Source organism: Herpailurus yagouaroundi, unplaced genomic scaffold (assembly GCF_014898765.1).
Source record: "Herpailurus yagouaroundi ecotype Mexico unplaced genomic scaffold, PumYag 141, whole genome shotgun sequence".
Lineage (NCBI taxonomy): Eukaryota > Metazoa > Chordata > Mammalia > Carnivora > Felidae > Herpailurus > Herpailurus yagouaroundi.
The window spans coordinates 65,112,379-65,118,148 of record NW_024412396.1 but is presented as its reverse complement, the minus strand read 5'-3'; positions in this window follow the sequence as shown (position 1 = coordinate 65,118,148).

The window sequence follows — 5,770 nt, the reverse complement described above, 5'->3', positions numbered from 1 at the left end:
GAGAGAGAGAGAGAGAGAGAGAGAGAGAGAGAGAGAGAGAGAGAATCCCAAGCAGGCTCCGCACTGTCAGCACAGAGCCCCATGTGAGGCTCAAACTCATGAACCGTGAGATCATGACCTGAGCCAAAATCGGACGCTTAACTGACAAGGCCAGCCAGGTGCCCCTCATCTCAAGATCCTTAATCCTACCCGCAAAGTTTCTTGCCACACAAGGACATGTATGCACAGGTTCTGGGGCTTGGGACGAAGACATGGTTAGGGGGCCATTATTATGCCTGCTACATCGAGCAATGCTGCTTGTAGGTATATTCGCAAGAGAATTAAAAACAATAAGAAAAAAAAACTTGTATATGAACATTCCATACAAAAACTTGTTGACAGATATGTTCCTAGCAGCATTATTTATAATAGCCAACAAATGGAAATGACATTAAACAAAATGTGGTATATCCGTACAGTAAAGTATCATTGAGCCAGGAAAACAAATCAAGTACTCATACATGCTACAACATGGATAGACCTTGATAATATTATGCTAAGTGAAAGAAGCCAGACAGAGGAGGCCGTATATGATTCCATCATATTAAATGTCCAGGAAAGGCAAATCTACAAAGGGAGAAAGTAGAATGACAGTTGCCCAGCCCTGGGGTGGGGGGTGGGAATGGGGAGTGACTGCAAATGGGCAAAAGGTATCTTTTGGGGGTGATGGCAATGTTCTAAAATTAGGTCGTGAGATGGTTGCTGAGCAAGCTCTATGCGTTTACTGTAAATATTGAATTGTGCGCTTAAAAGGAATGAATTGTATGATATGTAGATTATATCTTGATAAAGCTGTTTTTAAAAATGAGGAAGACAGAACCAGTACACGGCGTTGATGTTGCCAACCCTGTTCTTAACAAGAACTTTCATTCTGAGATTATGTCCTTCCTACTTTTTTTTTTTAATTTTTTTTCAACGTTTATTTATTTTGGGGACAGGGAGAGACAGAGCATGAACGGGGGAGGGTCAGAGAGAGAGGGAGACAGAGAATCGGAAACAGGCTCCAGGCTCTGAGCCATCAGCCTAGAGCCCGACGCGGGGCTCGAACCCACGGACCGCGAGATCGTGACCTGGCTGAAGTCGGACGCTCAACCGACTGCGCCACCCAGGCGCCCCTGTCCTTCCTACTTTTTTTAATCTATCTTTCCTTTCTGAAAATGATGTGATAGAAAACTGGCAGTAATAATAGTTGTTTTTTCATTGCCCTTCCATGTAAAGCAAAAAGAAATCACCCCGTGTCCTCCCTCTCTCTCTGCCTCTCCCATGCTCATGCTCTGTCTCTCCCTGTCTCTCAATAATAAATAAATGTTAAAAAAAAAAATTAAAAAAAAAAACAAAAAGAAAACACCCTGTGTCAACTCTTGAATGTTTGTAAAAACTGTACTGATCTGAGAAATCCAAGAGTTTGGGAAGCCCTAGGCCAGGTGATCTGTTCAAGTGGGAAGAGGTCTGAGGGATCATTGAATTCAAATTTCTCATTTTCAAGATGAGAAAGGGGAGAAGGCCCCTGGTGGTGGAGCCCCTGGTGCAAGGTTGCCCAGCCAGCTTCTGGGTCGTTCATTTGTTTCCATTCTCACTGCTCATTCTCTCTTCTCATTTTGATTCCGGGAGTCTAAGAATTCTTTGTCAGTCCTCCCATCAGTACACACTAAGGTAGGACATTCTAGGCAGATCAACAGGTGGAGAGGCTTCGCCAGGGACACAGCTCAAAGGAAATGCTTGGCTCCACTGAGGGGAAATCATCTGGGTCAGTCACCTGACCCAGACCAGTCCACATCATCACATGACAGTCAAAGGTTCTGAAGTGCTTCTGCCAAATGACTAAGAAGCGTTTACTGGCCCAAGGGAGAAGATGTTGACTGTTTGTGTGGGTAACTAAGAGTACTTCCCCAAGACTCGGCAGAGTGGGACACGTGACCCCTGGGCATGGACCCCAACGTGACATTCTCGGTTTCACTCCTGCTTCTGAAAATATACTACAAAGGCACCTATGACAATGTCTAAACCCCCAAAGGTCAAGACACTTGGGGAATGCAAAGACGAATCAGGTATTTCTGTCTTTATCTTTTTTGTTTACTCTCAGTCTTGTTCCAGAAAGGACTGAAGGCAGTTTTGAAGGATGAAGTTATGTAAATATGGACGTCATTTTCTGACCTGAAACTCAACTTTTCATTAAAAATGTCTAGAGGGGAACGTGAATGGCTCAGCCGGTTAAGTGTCCAACTCTTGGTTTTGGCTCAAGTCATGATCTCATGGTTTGGTGACTTCAAGTCCCAATTCGAGTTCTGCATTGCTTGGGATTCTCTTTCTCTCTCTGCCCCTCCCCCACATGCACTGTCTCTGTCTCTCTCAAAATAAATTTAAAAACTTAAAAAAAATAAATTGGGGGCGCCTGTGTGGCTCAGTCAGTTAAGCGTCCGGCTTTGGCTCAGGCCATGATCTCGCGGTTCATGGGTTCGAGCCCTGCCTCGGGCTCTGTGCTGACAGTTTGGAGCCTGGAGCCTGCTTCACATTCTGTGTCTTCCTCTCTCTCTGCCCCTCCCCTGTTTGTGCTCTCTCTCTGTCTCTCAAAAATAAATAAACGTAAGAAAAATAAAAAAATAAATTGTTATAAATGTCCAGAGAAAATATTCAACTAAAATTTTTTTCCGAGACTTTATTTTTAAGTAGTCTCCACACCCGATGTGGGGCTCGAATTGACAACCCCGAGACTAACAGTCGCATGCTCCAGCTGGATGCCACATAAATATTCAGCTAAAATTTTTATACCTCTTAGCTCTATAGTACAAACTTTAAAAAGTAACAATTATATTGTGATGTAATTCACATACCACAAAAATCACTCATTGAAAGTGCAAAGTGGCAGTTAGCATATTTTCAGTTGTTGCATCCATCACCAATGTCTATTTTAGAACATTTTCATCACCCCTAAATACAACTGTACCTGTTAGCAGTCACTCGCCATTTTCTCCCAGCCCCTGGCAACCACTATTTTGTGACTCTGTGGATTTGCCTAGTGGACGTTTCATATAAATGGAACGAGGCAATATGGCCTTTCTTTTTTTTAATGTTTATTTATTATTTTAAGAGAAAGAGAGACAGAGCACGAGCAGGGGAGGGGCAGAGAGAGGGAGACACAGAATCCGAAGCAGGTTCCAGGCCCTGAGCTGTCAGCACAGAGCCCGATGCAGGCTCAAACCCACGGACAGCAGACGGCGAGATCATGACCTGAGCCGAAGTCGGTTCCCCAACCCTCCTCGCCACCTTGGTCCCCCTCTTTTAAAAAAAAAAAAAAAAAAAAAAAAAAAGAAAAAAAAAAAAGAAGTCAATCTGAGAGGGCTAAATACTGTAGGATTCCAACTATATGACATTCTGGAAAAGGCAAAAACCATAGAAACAGTAAAAAGATCAGTGGTTGCCAGGGGTTGGCGGAAAGGGATGAACAGGCAGAGAACAGAGGATTTTTAGGGCAGTGAGACTAATCTGTTTGATACTATAATGGTGGCTACATCATACATTTGTCAAAATCCATAGAACGAACAACCCCAGAAGTGAACCCTAATGTAAACTGTGGACGTTGGGTGACAATGATGCGTCAGCATAGGTTCTCTGATTGTCGTAAATGGACCAAGATGTTGATGGTTGGGGAGGCTCTGTGCACGTGGGTGATAGGGGACATATATGAAAACTCCCTGTACTTTCTGCTCAATTTTGCTGTGAATCTAAAACTGCTCTAAAAGGGGTGCCTGGGTGCCTCAGTCGTTTGAGCATCCGGCTCTTGATTTTGGCTCAGGACTTGATCCCAGGGTTGTGGGATCAAGCCCTCTGTTGGGCTCCATGCTGAGCATGGAGCCTGCTTGGGATTCTCTCTCTCTCTCCCTCTGCCCCTCTACCTGGCTCACACTCTCCCTCTCTAAAATAAAACAAAGCAAAATAAAAACCTGCTCTAAAAAAAAGAAAGTCTATCAAAAACAAATAACCAGAAAGCTATCATATACACCTGACTTGAGCGTCACATGTAAGTTGTGATGGTTTCAGTATAAGGGATGTTCTTGGTGCCCTGCTCAGTTCCCACCCTGCCAATGGGCTAAAGGACGCTGTCCCCTGCCAGGAGATGCCTGGGAAGTAACACTCTCTCTTCATGGCCAGTGACTGGCTGATGTGGGAATTGACAGCTCAGCCCTCTTGCCTCTGGGTAGAAACATCTCTATGGTAAAACTGTACTTCAGAGTCTTCATGGGATCAGCCTGAGGCCCACTTCTTCCTGACCCTTTTCCCCTGCCCTGTCCCCTTCCAACAGTCCCCTCCAGGTCTGTACCACGAGCGAGCCCTCTGCAGCTCAGTAGCACTAGAATCATCTCTCAGGCTTTGCCTCTAGGGACCTGATCTATGACAATTCCTAGAGGACATCTGGCACTGTCTGGAGACATTTGAAGTGTCACAGCTGGGGGAGGGGAGGCTGCTAAACATCCTGTAATACACACATGCAACAGTCTCCTACACAAAGAATTATCCAGCCGAAGATGTCAATAGTGCTGAGGTTACGTAGCCTGGCTTAGCCTTCATCGAGGAAGCACTCTAAGGCAATATGATTTGCAGGGAATGAGAACTAGATTTAATCATCTCTCCACTACAATTCTTTTTTTTTTAATTTTTTAATGTTTACTTATTTATTTTTATTAACTTTTGAAAAATGTTTATTTATTTTCGAGAGACAGAGAGACAGAGCATGAGCGGGAGAGGAGCAGAGTGAGAGAGAGAGAGAGAGAGAGAGAGAATCCAAAGCAGGCTCCAGGCTCCCAGCTGTCAGCACAGAGCCTGACGTGGGGCTCGAACTCATGGACTGCAAGATCACGGCCCAAGCTGAAGTCGGATGCCTAACTGACTGAGCCACCCAGCCGCCCCTAATGTTATTTATTTTTGAGAGAGAGAGAGAGAGAGGGAGGGAGGGAGGGAGACAGAACGTGAGCGGGGGAGGGGCAGAGAGAGACAGGGAGGCACAGAATCTGAATGAAGCAGGATCCAGACTCCGGGCTGTCAGCACAGAGCCTGATGCGGGGCTGGAACCCACAAGCTGTGAGATCACGACCTGAGCTGAAGTCAGCCTCCACTACAATTCTGAAGATCAATCTCAGATACCACATCCAGCTCTTAAAAAGAACTTAGAGCAGGGCTTTTCCAAGGCTAGTCAACAAGCACATATTGAGCACTTCCTATTTACCAGGCATTATCTGAGCACCAGTGGTACTAAGATAAGCAAAACGTGCACAGCTTTTGTCTTTCTGGAGCTCACATTCTAGTGGAGAACCATACAAAAACCAGGGAACCCCTGCATTATTGCCTGGCTCTGCCACTTATCGCTGTGTGACCTTCGGCATGTTAGTTAATCTCTCCAGCCTCAGTCTCTTCATCTATAGAATGGGCTAATAATAGTATCTGCCATATAGGACTGCTCCTCATGGGATTATTGTAAGGATTAAAAGAATATATGCAAAAAAAAAAAATGCATGCAAAGCCTTTAGACCACAGCTGGTATCCCTTAAGAAGAGAAATATCACTCAACCAAATAAATATAACATACAGTGTCAGAAGAAAAATAAATACAGAATACAATGTTGGAAGTTAAGAAAAAGAAAACTAGGGGCACCTAGGTGGCTCAGTCAGTTAAGCGCCCAACCTCGGCTCAGGTCATGACCTCACAGTTTGTGAGTTCAAGCCCCACATCGGGCTC